This window comes from Falco naumanni, chromosome 3 (genome assembly GCF_017639655.2).
Source record: "Falco naumanni isolate bFalNau1 chromosome 3, bFalNau1.pat, whole genome shotgun sequence".
In the NCBI taxonomy this organism is placed as follows: domain Eukaryota; kingdom Metazoa; phylum Chordata; class Aves; order Falconiformes; family Falconidae; genus Falco; species Falco naumanni.
This window is the reverse complement of record NC_054056.1, coordinates 120726847-120745479: the sequence shown is the minus strand read 5'-3', so window position 1 is coordinate 120745479 and position 18633 is coordinate 120726847. Positions and strand designations below refer to the sequence as shown.

The 18633-nt window shown below is 45.5% G+C and overlaps 1 protein-coding gene across 1 annotated transcript in view; it reads right to left on the bottom strand.

Annotated features, from left to right (window-relative positions):
• The window catches only part of ST3GAL1 (ST3 beta-galactoside alpha-2,3-sialyltransferase 1), an 80679-nt gene extending 62932 nt beyond the window's left edge, over positions 1-17747 (bottom strand). The window contains exon 1 of the mRNA XM_040586045.1: positions 17531-17747. The gene's annotated coding sequence lies outside the window, so the exon portion shown is untranslated. The remainder of the gene's footprint in view (positions 1-17530) is intronic.
• Between the last annotated feature and the right edge of the window lie 886 nt (positions 17748-18633).

The following is an 18633-nucleotide window of genomic DNA, read 5'->3' as shown; positions in this document are numbered from 1 at the left end:
CAAAGCCAAAACTCCTGCTCCTCTTTGCTCTTGTTGTACTACAAACAGCTTGCTTGAGTTGCAGGAGATTTGGCTTTGCATAAGAATGTTTCCCAGAACAAGAGGGAAAAACAATTCTTAAGCACAAGGGAAAAATTAAGAGGGAAAATATAGATAAGATGCCCAGATGAGCAGTTAAAGGCTGGGACACCTTGATCTTAGCACATCAAATAGAATACATCTAGTAACATGCAGAGACTGTGCCCTCCTAAAAGCGCAGATATTCAACTTCAGATCAAAGCATTCTCAAGGATTTTTTTTTAATCTTTCAGCCACTTTTAGTCACTTCCTTGAGCCACCCTCACTCCTGCCTACATCCCTCGATACACCGGATACAAGGCAGCACTTTGGATTCAAGTTTTAACACTGTACATCACCATGATGGATTGGACTTCAGCAAGAAGACTGTGTAATGATAATTTCAGGAAGAGGGAGGATTAATTTTGGTCTGATACTGCAAATCAATCTTCATTTTAGAGTAATTAATTCCAGCAGCTACAAGACTGGCAACACAGACACCACTGCTGCAGGTACCCAGTGAAAGTACCACCCAGGTACCCTGCAGCAATGCAAGCTATGGGCTTTGTAACCGAGACAGATTTATGATGTGACTCTTCTGCCCAGTAACTCCCAGTAGTGAGACAGTATTACTTCAACAGGTTGCCCAGAGAGGTGATAGATTCCCCACCTCTTAAAACATTCAGGATCAGGCTGGATGGGGCTTTGAGCAAGCTGATCTAGTTGAAGATGTCCCTGCTAACTGCAGGGGGCTTGGACCAGATGACCTTTAAAGGTCCCTTCTATCGCAGACCATTCTATGGACCTTTAAACATCCCTTCTATGGCAGACCATTCTATGATTCTGATTCTTTGATCCTGCCAGCCTACCCACAAGGTCAGAGGCAAAGGACTATGCCTGCAGATTAGAGGAGCAGCAAATACAAGAAACACGTAAGGAAACAACACTGCTCATCCAGGCAGAATGGGGTAAAAACCTGGCAAATTTGGTAAAAGCTGCATAGGAAGGAAGGCAATAGTTTGATTTGCAGTGGCTGGTTATATTAAGGATACCAGAAAATGCATTGATGATCCTGGTATAATAATTAAGAGCATTAAACTAAAAGTTTGGGCCAAATTGTGTTGCCGTTTTAGTTCATTTAGGTCTGTGAAAATGAACTGAATTACTCAAGATCTTCATTGACGTAATAAAGCTGGTCATTCTGGCATTGCAGTCCGTGGGTACTCATTACAGAAGCTAAACCACAGGCTTGCTCCAGATGGCTTGTCTCTACAACACAACATACATTCAAGGCACTTCATAAACTAATCACCTACTGATCATATCCCTTCAATTAAAAATTACTCAATATTTCCAAGTGCTGGCATCCATTTTAGAAATACCAGAAGATTATGAAGTGCTTGGCCAATAATATGCAGCTTTTTTCCTGCATAACAGAAATGTCAGCTAAACAGCATTAACCAGTTCCGTAAGGCAGGATAGTTTATATTTGGCATGTGGTGTATTTGGACATTTCTCTACCTCTACATCTGCTGTGGCAATCGCCTTAGTGGGACCAGATGAGAGCAGAGATGAATAGGGGAAAAAATACGCTCGCCCTACACTGGGGATACAGATGGAGAGAATTTTTAGAGCAGTTTGATTCAATCAAACGGCAAAAGCTGCAAAGGAAGCTCCAGCATCACTCCTTTTTGCTGAAGCGAACCCAGGTTGATGCACGTATTGCTGCAGGAGGGGAGAGCTTTGCTGAGTGGTACAGGGTTAACCAGGATATTTCATACCCCCACTAAATTGCACATTTACTTAGGTGGCTCTACTGCTGGTTTATGTCAGGTGAATATGGAAAAGTAGAGAGGTGAAGACCTGCGAAGATGATGATGATGATGTATTTTTGTGGAAAACAGAAAAATACAGAGAGCTCGCTACACAGTTTTCTGGCTTCTTTATACAAACTATAGACACAAAGCCAACTGGGTTTTTTGGTTTTAATGCAAACTCCTCAGAGCATCACTCTCCAGCTATTTCAGTTTAAATCAATGAAGTCTGTTCTCCAGGAATACAGTCATTCGCTCCTCCAGCCTCTGCTGATAGACAGGCAGGGCCTACATTAGTCATGGCTAACAACTTGGAGCAACTAGCAATAAAGCTAAAGTATGCCTTCGATGAAGCAGCAGACTTCCTTACTCATTGTAAAGAAAATTAAAGGTATTCTCCATTCAAGCAGCTGTGCATCTCAAATTTCATTCAATATATTTAATGTCATAGCTATACTTTCAGCCAGGAAAAGGTGGCAGGAGCAGATGTTTGTATGAGATAACTGAACCAGTGTGAGCAAAATCTTCCTTTTTGACAAGTGTCCCAGAATTCAGTGTTTTTTCACTACACTGGGTGAATTACGGGCTGTAGGTATCCTATGGTCCAGAAATACAGGACCCTCCACAGTCATCTAAATAACCTCCCTCGTATGTTCATCATTTGTTGTATGCGCCTTGTCATTTCCCTTTGAGAATACACCTTGCTAGTCTGCTGAGCCAGCCATTTACCATCTCTTCCCCAAAAAAGCAATTAAAACATTTGATTCAGTCACTCACGTCCCCCCCCCCGCTTTTAGCATTTATAAATATTAACAACCCTGATTGCTATATAGCACTACTGTAGTTTAAAGCTTGGAGCATCTCAAATAGTCATGGCAAAGAGGCAGTTACTGGGAAATCAAAGCTGATGACAGAATTCAAGAATAAAATTTTCAAAGAGAATAAGGCAGGCCATCATGTGAGGCCACCCATCTCGCTCCCTGACATACGGCTGCATTCAGGTAATTCAAACACTGTGCAAGTGTGTCACTACACCAGAACTGTCTTTTGCAGCAATGACAAATGTGACTTGTTCATTTAAGAATATGCATGGGTGTATAATAACGTTACAGTTTCCTTTAGAGCAGCCCTATGAAAAGGTGTATTCAGCTTTTCTTTTATCACAGTACAGACAACAACAATAAACACAGCTTTTAAAATGAGCATGTAGACAATCAAAATGTAAACAAAAAGTGTATCAGTTTGGGGCTGTAAAGGAGTTTGCCATGATGATCTAAAGACAACCTTTGCTTGCCCACCCCAAAACCATATGTTTGCCTTCTTTGGTACTTGTCTCAGCAAACACCAACTGAACTTGTACTAAAACAAAGATCAGTTTCCTTCACAGCAGATAAGTATTCCATAGCCTTTATTCCAGAAAGCCAATTTTTTCAGTTAACAGCTTCACCCCATTCTAGGTTGCAGACCTCTTCATGCCATTCATGACCAGAGACCTAGTGTACTAGCTTATTTTTACTTCATGGCTAGCAACTAGAGACACTGTAAGTCATTAAAGAGACTTGTCTGGCTGAATAACTTCCAGAATTGCAATGAAGAAGTTATTTAATATCCCCAGACTAAAGGTACTATGCAAATACAGAGTACGGTGTTGTACCAAAGAGGGTTCTCTGATTACCATCTCTTATTAGTCCAATAGAGGTAAACGGATTCTAGCCTGAGATTTTGCAATACGGTTTCCTGGATAAAGAGTCTTTAGTTTAAAATAAACCCTGCTAAACAACCTATAGTCCACTTAGCTTGACAAATTTAAACAATTAACTTGCGGGAAGCCAAGCTGCTTGTTCATATTTGCAGGTCAGCTGCCTCGAGACAATGTCTGAAGTACAAATAGGCTTTCTGGGCCAGATTCTGATTTCATTCAGCATGATGTAAATCAGGAATAATCCCTTTAGAGATTATAGGAGCAAGATCAGATTCAGGCTTTTGGAATTAAGCACAAACCATGTGCTTGCTGGGCTTATTCTAATTCTGCTAAGTACAAAGCAGTTCTCCTTCAGCCTGCCCCTCTCCCATTCTATCTAAAGCACTCTGAGCTGAGGAGCAAAGCAAGTGCTGCTGATAACACCCAACAGAAGACATTTGTCATTGCAAAAGAGTTTTGCCTACAGAGTTATTAAATAGGCCTTGCAATTAAAAAATTTAAAAAACCAAACAATAAACCCCCAAAAACTTCAAATTACACAGGCAGAGCAAAGTTGTGTATAAAGAGCCCTCCTGACCCCCGAACCATGAAATGAACCACAATAACCATCTTTTACAAGTAACTAGCACATTTCATTACTTTGATTTGCAGCATCTGGTTCTGGGTTTATATCAAAGGAAAACATAAACAGAGCTTTTGCCAGATGCATGTAACATCCTTAGGAAGCATCTTAACAAGAATTCCAGCATTGTTATGAACAAATGCAACATCATCTGAAAGTCATTTGTGTCCTTCCCCTGCCACCATCTCCTTTGAAAGGTCAGGCAGCAAAAAGTCAAACACGGCAGCGAGTACCTTGCTTATTTTTAGATAAGATCAAAAGCCAAGTCACCACCTTGATGAAACTGTGCATCACTGTACAACTATATCAAAAAGATATAACTTCTGCCATTCATCGTGCTTGTGGTACATCCCTGTTCACATACCACAGTGAGTGTGCATGTAGAGAATCCTAGTGAAAGAGGCTAAGGTGTAAGTCTCCATCCTATTTAGATTAAGATACAAATTTCAAAAGTGATGGGGAACCAGGAAGCTACCCACTGAGAAGGATAGCATAAGCCTGCATAAATACTACTCTCATTGATGTGGAGTAGTTCAGTCTCTCTGTCATGATGTTTGTATCATTTATGTCTCCCAAAACACCCTACCAAGCAGACTGAAAGCCACCTTTAATTCTAGATGCCAGTTGTGTTGCTTTGTTCGCACCTCCTGAAAAAAATAAAAAAATTTAACTCTCCCCGCACTCAAGTCACTGTGCAGGTTCCTGCTGCATGCCTTAGAGAACACCCATCAGCTTTGAAATGTTTTACCATGTACTGTTGACCACGATCCCTTACCTCATGGCCTTTGAGGAAGAAAACAAGTCTTGGGACAATCTCACAGCCCAGTGAATTTGGACAGGACGTTGAAATTCAATAGGAGCTATAAATGGGGTTGCCACACCTATGTCCTTTGAGAAGCGGAGGGTAACTTGGTAAGAAAGAAAACTTTCTTTACCTTCAGCTGCACCCTTGGGCAGTAATGACTGATGGCTCTAAGTACTCTGAGATCCAGAGTGAAGAGTCCTGTTGGCTTTGGGTAAGGAAACTACCACTGACAAGCCGGTTCGTACAAGTGCTTTAAAGATTATGGGAAGTCACAAGCTTTGTAAGTCTCATTAAGCAGATGACACCTTCAGCAATCAATTCACACACACATGCTGAGCAACATCCCTGTGCTGACTCAAAAGGAAGCATGCTACCCACTCTGTCTCTGTAAGATATTTTGGTCTTGCCTTCAACAGTCTCCAGGTAATGAGCAGATGAAGCCCTAATGAGCTCATTAGATATGATAAGTCTATACTCAAGGTTACTGCGCACAACTCTATTCTCTTTCGGAGAAAGGTGATACCGTCGTGCAGCATTTGTTACTGATGGAGTACAGGATTAAATAGAAAACACAGCACTTGGTCTGAGATATGGAAACACCTTAACGTGCTTGAAAGTCAACAGTGTTCGTGCCAGCTGAAGTGAGGCTGCCACATACCTACTCAGGAGCAGCAATCAGCTCCCAAGAGAGCATGGCAGCTGGAAGGGGAGAGCTGAAAGATTGATTTTGACAGCTATAAAAGCAAGAAGGCTTTTAATATTCAGAAAAGTGTCAGTGCCCTAATAACAGAATTTCCATCTCTACAAGCTACACTTATCAAATGAAACCTGATTAGATACAAAAGTAAAAAAGGCACTCAGGCTTTGACAAATTTGAAACAGCTCCCTTTGTAGAGGTGAGGGACTGTGAAGGAGATCCTCTTCAAAATGAGCAAGTATTGCCTGGTTTTACCCTCAGCTTGACCCTCAGGCACGATGGCAGAATGCCACATTTCACTATTTGAGTGAGGAGGATGCCAGCAGTGCAGGAGCAGGCGGCATCTGTTTCAGTGGCACCCAGTTTCACCCAGTGGAAAAGCTATCTTGCAAAGTCAGTCAAGTTCTTCCAAGAGTGGGAAAGGTTACGCACCACCCTAGTAATCCCACCCTCAGTGTGTGCACCTCTGCCAAGCAAGCCTGAAAGTCCCGTAGGAAGTGCAGCAGGTTGCCTTGGGGTCTTCTTGTTCTACCTCCAGTCCGTTCCATGAGAAGCTCCTCACTGAGGACGCACCCCAATATCTTCTGCATCTGTGCGTCACAGCCAGTAAATTTCCAAGCAAGACAGTGAAAGCGTACAATTTTTACTGGCAGACAACAGGCAGACTCATTATTTTCCAAACTGAAAAGTATGGTTAGCAGCTCTGAGAACAACCTCAGAGGAGTGTTACACCTTGACGAAATACCATTTTCCAAAATGAAGCTGTGCTGGGTTGTTTGTTTGTTTGTTTGTTTTCCATAAAATACAAAGAGCCTCTAAGTTCCTATGTGGTAAAATAAAGCAGGGAAATGACTTCTTCAGCAAAGCTTCTTTAAGAATTCACACGCGCACAAAAGAGAAGTTGGATGTGTGGGTCCCCGACAGCTTGCCTGAGGAGGATCTAAGGATCGCTTTCTGCTGCGCTAACATCTAACTCTTGGCCAGACTTGTTCCCATAGCACGACTGACCTTTCTCAAAAAGAATAACTTTAAATGGGGAGGATATCTTCGGATTATTTGTCAGTTACTGTGGTGACAGTCCCCACAGACAGGACTTGGGTAGTTTAAGTCACAGGGGAAAAGGGCTACTGTCTAAACTGGGGTGGGGAAAGCTCTTCTCCAAGAAACAATAGAGGCAGCAACCGAGCTGAGCGCTTCTGGCTTAATCTGGTAAAATTTTAGCTTTATCCAGCATTCTTTATCCAGAGCTTTTACAGGTAAAGAAAATGTGTCCTCCTTTTAAACCAGCAGAAATGAAGTACAACAACTGAGCCCCTCTCCTACGCCAGCAGTGGGTCAGAATGCAGCAGAGGGAGAAACAAACAGCCCCTTCCCTCATGCTCTGTGAAACAGAGACAGCCCCCTCTGAATAAGCAGGGATGCTCACTCTAACCTATCAATTCTTCTCCATCCAAACCTCCAGTTTTTCCCCTACTGTAAAAAATCCCCAAATTAATTGCAATTACACAGCAACATCTTCTGCCAACGCTTACACTCAAGTTAGTATTGACACGAGAGTCCCGCCTTGCAGGGAGGCAACTTAATCTAAACTCTTCTGTTTCATTACAACTCCCAAACGTTGTAGCCACTTCAGCAGTTACTGTATCACCTTGTGTTTTTCAACATTTTTCAACAGCCAGCATCCATCTCCTGCCTCCTTGCTCTTTGGCCTTACAACCACTTACACAGCTGCTTGAGGCTTATTTCTGTTTGAAGCATTGGCCGTTTTACGCAGCAGCGTTACAGTGCTTTTGGAGAAGCCCAGGTAGAACACAAAATCGGTGTCTTAACTGGGCATTTACACCCAAATCTTTTTGGTGTAATTTAACTGTATGAATTGTGAGCCTTATGTCAAACCACACCTAACAAATCCGATGGCCTTCTACAACAGGATTACGGCGCTGAGGGGTGAGGGAAGGGCAACTGGCAGCATCTGCCTGGAGTTGTGCGACGCATTTGGCACTGCCTCAAGTGACAGCCTTGGCTCTAAACTGGAGAGGCATGGATTTGACAGACTGACCACTCGGTGGATGAGGAATTGGCTATATGGTCACACTCAAGGAGTTGCAGTCAACAGCTTGATGTCCAAGTGGAGACCGGTGCTGAGGGGCACTGCTCAGGGGCTGCTGTTGGGACTGGTGCTGTTTAACATCAGTGTTGGCAACACGGGATCGAGTGCACCCTCTGCAAGTTCACAGAGGACACCAAGCTTTATGGTGCAGTTGACACCCTGGAAGGAAATGATGCCATCCAGAGGAACTTTGACAGGTCTGAGAGGTGGAACCCACGTGAAGAAGTTCAACAAGGCCAAGTGCAAAGTACCACACCTTGGTCAGGGCAATCTCAAGCAGAATCCCAAACAGGCTGCACAGAGAAGGGATTGAGAGCAGCCCTAAGCAGAAGGACTTGGAGGTGTTGGTTGACGAGAAGCTCAACATGACCTGGCAATGTGTATGTGCAGCCCAGAAAGCCAACTGTATCCTAGGCTGCATCAGAAGAAGGGAGGCGATTCTCCCCCTCTCTTCTGCTCTCATGAGACCCCACCTGGAGCACTGCATTCAGCTCTGGAGCCCCCAGCATAAAAAGGAAATTAATCTGTGGGAATGAGTCCACAGGAGGGCCACAAAGATGATCAGAGGGCTGGAGCACCTCTCCTAGGCCGAGAGAGTTGGGGTTGTTCAGCCTGGAGAATAGAAGGCTCTGGGGAGACCATATTGCCTTTCAGTACTTAAAGAGGTCTTATAAGAAAGATGGGGACAGACTTTTTAATAAGGCCTGTAGTGATAGGACAAGGAAATGGTTTTAAACTGAAAGAAGGTAGATTTAGATTAGATATTAGCAAGAAATTATTTACTGTGAAGGTGGTAAGACACTGTTCCAGGCTGCCCAGAGCAGCTGTGGGTGCCCCATCCCTGGCAGGGCTCAAGGCCAGGCTGGACGGGGCTGGGAGCAACCTGGTCTGGTGGAAGGTGTCCCTGCCCATGGCAGGGGGGTGGGACTAGATGGTCTTTAAGGTCCCTTTTCCAACCCAAACCATTCTATGATTCTGTGAAATCACAGCAACTGTTCAAGGACCTATATATATACATACATATAGTGGTTTTTTTTCTGAAAATTTCCATGATTTTAAAGGACCATTGGGAAAAATAGAAGTAGGTGTCTCAGTTATTTCCTGTAATTTGCGTGAAATTCCCACTTGTAAGTGACCTAAGTCACTCCATTTTTCCTTAGTCTGGAATATGCATCACAGTTCTCCAACATCCTCAAGTATTGTACAGGTGAATGAAACATTTCCAGTTTCTCAAAAGTGGCCAAGAAACACCCGAATATTGCGCACAACTATGCGTATAGTTAAACAGGTCCTGTCAAACCCAACCTGGTGGTCTAGAGCAAAGCTTTTCTGTAATCAGTATGCTTTTTAATGCGTTTTCTTTATTAGGTTGTCTCCCAGACTGCACATACATCTTGCTGCCCCAGCAGGCTAATGCAGTGGCCATTTGAGATGGCAGGATGGCGACGCTCCATCATTCCCAGTTTTATCACAGAGCTGGGTAGCTGCTGCCGTTTCACACATTCTGCTGCCATGATACAGGCTTTTGCTCTATCATTTCTGGTCTGAAGCAGTTTTTAATTCTGCATATCTATTTTTGCATATTTTTGCGATATTCACAGAAAATCTGCTCTGACAGCCACAGTGAGTCAATGACACTTTACATTCCTCTATAAGGTCTCAGGAACCAGGCAAGCAAAAGCAGCACACCAACAGCCACATGGAAAAAGGACCAAACTGCATGATCTATCAGCACTATGGTGATAACCTCGTTGTAGTAGACAAAGAAGAAGTTTAGGCGATTTTTGTCACATTGGCAGTGCTTTTGCACATCTCTGATGACTGCACTACTCGACGGAGTGGCAGACAGTAGATTGCTAAAGCCAGCATCCCATCTCTAAAGCTCTTCTGTTCACGTGGTTGAAGATTTCCTGTTAGAGTCCCAATTCAAAAATCAAGCTGTTGATCAAAAGGATAATGTTTATATACCTTTACTGGAGTCTCTATGCATTTTCCAGGCTGAATTCAACCTCCAGGAAACTGAAACGCTGCCGTTTACAGCTGGTGAGACTGGAGCAGAGGAGCTGAGATGGGAGGGGGCTTAGCCCTCCAAGACCACCGCAGGTTCTTAGCCACAAGTCTGTCCTCCCACCACCACCGTGCTTGTCCTCAGATGTAAAGTTTGCATATCACCAGCTCTCCCGATGCCTTGGTTCACTCCAACCTTGGCACACAGATGATGAAGCACAGCAGAGGAATGGGGGTGGTGGGAGCTGTGGAAATAGTCTGTTCTCTACCCAGGAGCAGCTGTGGAAACAGACTAATGAGAGGAAAAACACATGCAAAGGAGGGACAAAACCCACAGAAGGGTACCAGAACAGCAGGACTGAAGGACATTTTGGTGTCTACTCAGGAAGGTCAGAAATGAAGATGCAACTTGGAAAACTCATCCTGAAGCTCTGAAGAAACTCTCAGTGTCTCACACACAGTTTGTATTTCTATGAGCACCTCACATCGTCATGCTGCAGCCATCAGAATAATGTCAGCAGAGGGAAGTTTTTCACCTGACAGTGAGATCCTGAAGCAAAGCTGCATCCTCTGGCCCCACAGCTGCACCTCCTCCCCATGGATCCATTAGAGTCCCCATTAGGTGGGTAAGCCACACCCTAGGCATTTCTGGCAGCCCAAAAGAAAGGAGCTGCCCTTCGCCAAATTTATAAAGCATCTCCACTCTACCCTTCCAAACTGTTTTCCTCCTCTTAGTGCCATAAAAGAGGACTTTGATTTCCATGTGATATTTTATAAGAGCCAGTTTACATTTGAATATTGCCTTCCTAGACAAGAGAAGTTTTTGCAAGAGTCTGCTTAACTACTGACCTTTTAGAAAGACCAATGCAATTTTTCCTTGCCTTTCTGTGTTGCCATTACAGCACAATCTCCAGATCATGAGAGGTAACTTCATCATAACTTGCATAACTTCATTGCAAAGGTTATGGCATTCTCAGCTGCCGAACAGTATGTGCCTCCATGTCCTGTCTGCAAACTTAGGATCTACCTGCTTTGTGTTTCCACCACTGCTATTGCTCGATCGCCTCAAGATATTAGGTAGCCCTCAGCATTAACATTTGAAGTTTGATGCTGAACTTTTGTTGAAGGGATACAGGGCAAGCAAAAGTTAATTTTTACATTTCAGGGTGAATTTTTAGGCTAGAATTAAGCCAGCTGTTTGAGAAGAGCAGCAGATCTGTTTGTAAGATGCAGTGAAGCCACAGGAGACCTGATCGTACAGTCATCACTTCTCAACAAGAACAAATTTTAACTGAAGGGGAAAAGCAGAGGATGTGAGAGTGGGGGATGAAAAGAGAGAGATCAAGAAGATTCCTAGTTCTTCCAATAAGCGCTAGACCAAGAAGCAGGAGAGATCCTTTCTTTACTTGAAATGCACAGAATTGCCCTTGAAAAGCTGGGTGAACCTTCTGAAGAATAACGACTTTTAAGTCATTTTGCATTTATGCAAAAATAGTTTCAAAGAAGCAAGAAACAAAAACCAAATTCCGGTGTAATATCAGGATTGCCATTGGCCAGCACTGTGTCGCTGCAGGTCACATCAAATTCAGAGGAATCATTCTGACATTTCTGAAGGCAATCTTTCTTCTTGGCCCTTTCGAAATGATTGACTTTGACTACCTGAGAATTTGAAATGGACCTGGAATTAAGATTAAGTAAAGTAAAAAGCAAGAATGTTTCACTTGATCAAAACCATAGTTATCTTGACCTGCCTTTGTTTATTTGAGGCTTGCTTTGACTCAATGTAAACCAATATTTTTCTGAGTTTTGTCACTGGAAAATCTAAGTCAGATCATCTGCACAAACTGATTTAAATCAAGCTCTAGTAAGAGAAAGCATTAGATGCATGAAGCAATAGTGTTAGCCGCTAAAGTCTTGCACTAATGCAGGCTGCAGCCTGTATACCTACCCAAGGGCAGGTCATGTAAAAGGCATCGCTATATCCCATCAGACTGAAGGAATTTAAGATCTATGCATGGATGCCCTTATCACACCCTGAAAGCTTCGTATGCACTGTACGATGTCATAAAAGAGACAAATATTGTAAGGTCAGCTCCTATTCAAGTCGCAGGTAGCCATATATCATATTCTTTACATATGACTTTGTAGAAGTCTCAGGATGAAGTAACACAGGTCTCTGCTTCAAGATTAATTCCAAAGGACTGCTTGTAGGACTCAAACTGGTATGTTTCAACCCAAATATTCAGACGATATCTTCTGATTTAATCTACAGTTTTGCGTGCCAGGGTGTAAGCAGGTACCTTAATAAAAAAAATAAAATATATCCAAATCTGTCCACATGTAGGTACACTGGATTTCAGCTGGAGATAGGGAACCCAGTTCCTACCTAACAAAAAAAAAAAAAAAAATGGAAGTGATGCCTTATGCTTCCCCAGCAGGGTCATATTAACTGAGCTGGCAGATTTGATAGAATTAGATTTCTTTGTCGAGCTGGTACAGCACTGTGATGTGTCAGCACACACAGCATTTCAGATAAGTAAGATTAAGTCATTGATTGAAGATCCAGCCTCCAGAAATATTGTAGTGTCCTTTAAAAGGAACAACCTTTGTTTTGTGTTGGTGTACCACAGCCAAAAAAAAAAAAAAAAAGAGAAATTAAGAAGTCCACCGATCCTTGGAAAATGTCAGCAGCAATTATCTAGTCCAGAGACATTTTAAAACTGCATCAATTTAGTACCTCAGCTTCACTGTGCCAGTTTTTGCTCTGCAGAATGATCTTCCAAAGGCTCAAACAAGGACTGATCAGGCTCAGGGTTTGGGCATTCCCAGAGTATGCGTGGTCACCTCCATGCCAGCAGCAGTCCCGTGTCAGGCACCAGCAAGGGGGGGAAGGTCATATTTGGACCCTGGGGCTCCGACCACAGCCACTCAGTCCTCCTTCACTGAAACCCTTTGGGGCAGAAAGCTACAGAGGGCTGAGCCTGCATCAGAAACTCCTGCTGGGAGAAAGGACTTCCAAAGAAATGGAAAAGCTAGTACAAAACCCAAAGGCTCTATGGGGATGATGTCCTCAGAGCAAGCAACACAGACACAGGGCACAACCATTTACGCTGTGCCTCTTTTGCACTCCGTGATACCTCGCCATTGTCCGACAGAAACAGCTGTGGTTTTATGAGGTTTACAGCTTTCCTGAAATTGTACACCCCTTCTCTGCCCAAAGGCTTTGGTGTCTCATATGCAGGACACAAGTCGTCTTCTCCCGGAGGAAGGATGCACACGGCAGTCCAGATGAAGCAACTTAATCAAGAGCACTTCAAAGCACAGCAGAGCCAGGAATGAATTGCTTCCTACCCTCCTTCCCCTCCCAGAATTGCACTTTAACAATTGCTACAGCCTTTACAACTGATGACATCCCTAATCTTAACTCATGCTTCAAAGCAAGCTTCTACCAGTGTTATTGGGAGTTTTATTTTTAAAAGAGCTCCCTGTTACCCCAGACCCCCCCATCTGCCACAATCCACAGCCATTTCACAGCTGTGGGTGTTGCGCAGCCCAACTTACAGGGGCTTTTCAAAGCCTTATAGGCCATTTTCCACAAAGTGACTTGAGTTTGCTACTTACAAAATAGAGCATGGGACACTCGGCACCAGTGGAAAGAGGAGGCCGGGGTAAGAGTGGGAAACGTCACCAGGAGGGTGATGGTAATTCTTCTGTGATTGCTGTTAATGAGTGCTAGGGTGGGCCAGAGCCCTCACCAGAACAAGAAGTGATGTGAGGTAGGAGACAACTCTTCTCTGGCAAACTTAATTCCTAAATAGAGGCCACTTACATTGAACATCTATTTCATAACTTGAAGGTTAATGCCCAGAAACCAAATCCAGCTCCCACAGGATCAAATCAGTTGCCAAACACGTTTCAGATGTTACTGGAGATGCACTGGACATCAAAGCCACCTTCCTGAGGTCTCAAATATGACACAAACCATCGAAGAGTCACATCTTTCTGGAACAGCTCCAGCAGGCCAGGACAGATAGTTCAGAGCAATTCAAATGGCACTAAGTGACTATGGCCAAGAAGCAAAGACGCCTGAAGCCTGGTGCGTGACTCACAGCTCCCTGGAGCAGGTACCTGTTGGGCGATACAGAGCAGATACCTACTGGGCGATGAGCTGAATGAACCTTCAAACACCATGCTAGCCCAGAGGGGGATGCAGACATGCTCTGGATGGGCCACGAAGGCATTTATCCATCTCACCAGTGGGACCAGGTGCACCATACCTGCCAGAACTCAAGAGGCAGATGGGAACTACCACATTCCTAGGCTGGCCAAAGCCTCCGCCTGTCTGCAGACACAGGCAATACAGCAATTAAGAGTAATATCAACATTTACAAAAGCAATTTGCCAGTCTGCAACTCTTGCATTAGTTGCAGTGCTCAGAAAACACATCTGTATGGGATGAGGAGCTTTCTCGCTGTTGTAATTCCACTCCGAGTTGTAAGCTGACAGATAGCCCTTAAGTTATTTTTAACTTGCATACCTCTGACATAACACGGATTTTCACTTAGCAATTCTTAGGCATAGCATAAACTTGACAGACAGGCTTTGATGCAGTTAGGCAGGACTACATACCTGAGAGGGGAAAAGGAACCCCTGCCACACTTTGCTTTATTCAGTGGAATTTACAGTCATGTTTTAACCTATATCAGTAATCTCAGATTAGTTAAAAATGCAGTTGCTTCTCTTCCTCTTGCAAGCCTGACTGTACACAGGCTGTTTGGCAAATATTCTATAGTGATATTTATATCAAAGTTATTAGTACAAAGCTAAGCTGGCTAGCACTGAAAGGTTTCATCAGAGTATCTTGGAAGAGAGGCTGGCTATTAAAAATAATTCTTCCACTTAAACGTTCCTAGGTGAAATCAAATAGCTTCCGGATGTGCCCAGACTACAGACATGTTCTATGCCAGCATCACATTGCCTTTGGGGCGGAGGGGGGGCAGGGCGGGGGAAGAAAAAGAAAAAAGTGGTCTGCAAGGGAAAGACAAGGACAGGAAGAAATTTTATCTCCTTCACCAGTTCAAGTCCATCTAGCTACAGGGGAGTGCTGTTTCAGATAAAGCACCAATAACCCTATGCCTACTTCAGCAAAGTATAGAATACATAGAAGATATAGAAAATTAATTAAGCCTGGTATAAGAAAAAAAAGTTAAAGAAACTCTACTTGTAGTGTCTGACAGCATTGAAACAAGACAAAAAATATATCGTTGTTCAGTTCCCTCAGCCAGTGCCATGAAAAGCTCCACCAAGTGGTGGGATTAACTGAACTAGAAACGCTGTGGAGCTGGACTTGCTCTTACTCCCTTTGCTTTTAAAAGCACATTTCTGCTTCACCATGCTTTTGAAAATACTTCTAAAAAGCTCCTAATAAATGAAAGTCGTAATATGTATTTAACAGCAGCATTTGCAATGCACTTGGCATAAAAGATGTTGTTATAACCTAGAAGATGGAACTGCCTTCTGTACGTCCCCAATTTCCCCTCAAATTGCTCCATTTACATAAACGGAAAAGCAAATCGATTAGCAGATACAAAGTCTTATATCAAATTATGTTTAGTTTTAAAAGCTACCTTCCACAACTGAGATGCCATCACCGTTATTAATATTGTCAAGTTTGGGAGAAAAACTGCAAACAAGGCCACAAGTTCCTTTCTGGCTGGGATGTGTGAAAAATTTGTAGAAACAGGGCAACTTGCTGTCTCCACTGCACGATCAGGCTGCGCACCAGGTGAGCAAGCCAAAAAATAACAAATTGGATTTTTATCTTTCTCTCATTCAGAGACTATGCTCTCACATGCTACTAGCAGAAAGGTAAAATAAACTTATCTTAGGCAGAAGTGTACTTTAAAAATCCAGCGGTAGCTTTAAAGACCATAGACCAGGACTTTGTTGAGGTACAGGGTTTAAACCTGCTGCTGCTGCTGCAACGTTACCCTACAGCAGCACAAAAATTGAGTAAATGAAGTGAGAAACTGGCAGAGGAACAGAGTGAAACAGAGTTCACCATGGACCTGCGGTGGGGTTTTGTTATTTCCAAGATAATCAAAGAAAAACGAGTGCCTTTAACTAATACACAAAGCCAGCTTTTTTATTCACATCCAACCTTTCCCTCCTACCCCCACCCCCATCCCAATCCCCACCCGAATATGTGTTCAAACAGATGAAAAACTGTCAAATTCTCAGATACACCCAGAAAGGGCCTCAAGTGCAGCTTCCACCCTGGGAGCAGCTCTCCCAAGGCATTCCGGGGGGCAAAGCCCCGCCAGCCCCGGGGCAGGCTGGAAAAATTGAGGAGGGGTGAACACAGCAGCTGCAGAAGGCACTGGCCCGCATGGGTGTCGCGGGACGCTGACGGGCACAGCAATCCAAGTATTTCCAAGCAGATGCTTCACACAGAGCCGCTCCTCCAGCTAGAGCCCCTAAATAATATACAGGAGGAGTGTGCTGCTAATTGAGCGTCTTCCCAAGGGCCAAGAGGCAGGAAGACTCCGGTTAAAGGCAACTCCGCACTTCAACTTAAATGAAGTCCTGAGGACAGGCTCAAACTACAATAGGAAGTTTCTTTTCTTATATCCTTGAATTTCCTGTCCCTTTTCCACACTGAAATTTAATTTCCTTTTCAAAGGGAGCTTTTGGAGCTTATGAAAATTGACCCAAAAGATTACAAGGGCTTTGTCACCCTTCCAATCTCTCTGAAAGATCCATAATTAGGGAGGTTTTTCCTTTAACATGTGTGCCCAGCAGGCAAATATATAATTCAGGCTTACAATTACATGAACGAGCTATTTCAATGTATTGGATACATACAAGCCCAACCATTACAAAGAAGAGTTCAAAAATCTCGTGTGTTTCAGAGGAAAAGATAGGCATCAAGGCATGTTTTTAAGGGTTTGTTTTCATTTACGCCAGACTAAATACAATTACAGGAAGGACCTCGGATGTATGTTTCCTATGAAGACGAATATATCAAGTGCAATAAAAACACACCTAACAACCAAACTGCTGACCTCAGATGAGTCATTTATACTCCACTGGAAATTAATTGTGCAAGCAGATAGGTGTGAGCGGATACCGAAGGCAGCCGTTTGCCTTTTTTCCCCTCTTCTAACGGAGTAACACCGGCTCTCCCCTCTCGCCGCACAGCCTACCCGGGGGTGGGAGGGTAATAAAAATAAAAATGAAAAACCACCAGGGTGCGGGACTCCGCCAGGCTGGACCCCCGGGCTGCTGCCCACCCTGTAGCCGAGCGGCCCTGCCGGCAGGTCTGGGGGATGCCGGGGGCAGCCCGAGGGGGTCCCCCCGAGCGGGAGGCGGCAGGGGCAGCGCCCGGAGGTGCGCCTGGCCCCGGAGCCGCCTCGGCACCCGCAGCCTCCTCTCCGCCGCCCGCCCCCGCCGGGGAAATCCCGGCTGCGTGGGGCGAAGCCGCCCCGGGCCAGACTGTCGGGGCATCCGCCGGAGGATGCTGCCAGGTCCGCCGGGGCCGCCCCCAGCTTCTAAACAAGACTAATTAGAAAAATAACAACTTCAGAGACGAACGAGGAGCTGGAAGGGAGGGGGAGGCTCCCGCCGCGCCTTTTGCAGCGGGAGGGAGCGGGAGAGCTCGCAGGTAAGCGGGGAGGAGGGCGGCGGGGGGGGGGGGGGGGGGGGCGCGGTACTCACGGCGGGACGCGGGGGGCCGGCGGGCCGGCGAGCCCCATGGCCGGGGAAGGGCGATCGCTGCTGCCGCTGGCTGCTGCTGCTGCCTCGCTGTGTGGCGGCGCTGCCCACGGAGCCTCTCCAGGCGCCCCGTCCCTCCCCTTCCCTCCCCGGCAGGGCTTCCTGCCCGCTCATATAGCGCGCCCCCAGCCACGTGGACGGCGCCGGGGGCTCCCGCCGGCTCCTCCTCGGAGCCGGGCAGGGCGGTACCGGGGCGGGCGGTACCGGGGCGGGCGGTACCGGGGCGGGCGGTACCGGGGCGGGCGGTACCGGGGCGGGCGGTACCGGGGCGGGCGGTACCGGGGCACCCCCCACCCCGCCCCGCCCCCTCTAAGCCACTGAGCGGGGCTGTGCGCGTCGGGGCTGCGGCCGCCCGCGGCGGGGGGGGGTGCAGGGGGCAGGCTGCCCCCCGAGCGGCCCCGGGGGAAACCCCTGCGGGCACCGCGGCCGGCCCGGAGGGCCACCGCTCCGGGAACCGGTGTTGTCCCCCCTCCCTGAAACGCCGCTGTCTGAAATGGGCTGCGTGGAGCCCGACGGTGGTCACAGCAGGGGAGGTGGAAAGGAATCCCGTGCTTCTCGGAGGAGAAAACGTACGCTGTATCATTAATAACGGTAAAATAAAATAGCACAGAGTAAATAATGCCTTCTCTCGGTTCAGCACCAGACGTTTTTAAGGTGACTGTAAAACACTGCAGAATTAAAAAGAATACAGCATCATTAAAGAATCCCCCAGACAGAGACATTCAACTGAAAAAGTGGCTGCTAAAACTATTTAACAACATAATGTTGGCTTTTTTAGTGTCCCTGTGTAAAGACTGGAGCCAAGACAAGTGGGGAGGTTACAGCACCTCCAAAGAGCCAAATGATCTCTCTGGTTTCCTCTCCGGCCACCCCAACGCCCTCCACCCCACACCCTCCCACCCCCACACACCCCTTGTAGGCAGCATAAAATGCACAGCGAACAACCGCAGCACATGTCAGCGGGGAGAATGTATTCCTGAGCTCTGAAAAAGTGTTCCTTAGTGCTGGATAGCCGGTGCATAATTCCCTTTGTGAAGAGGATGAGT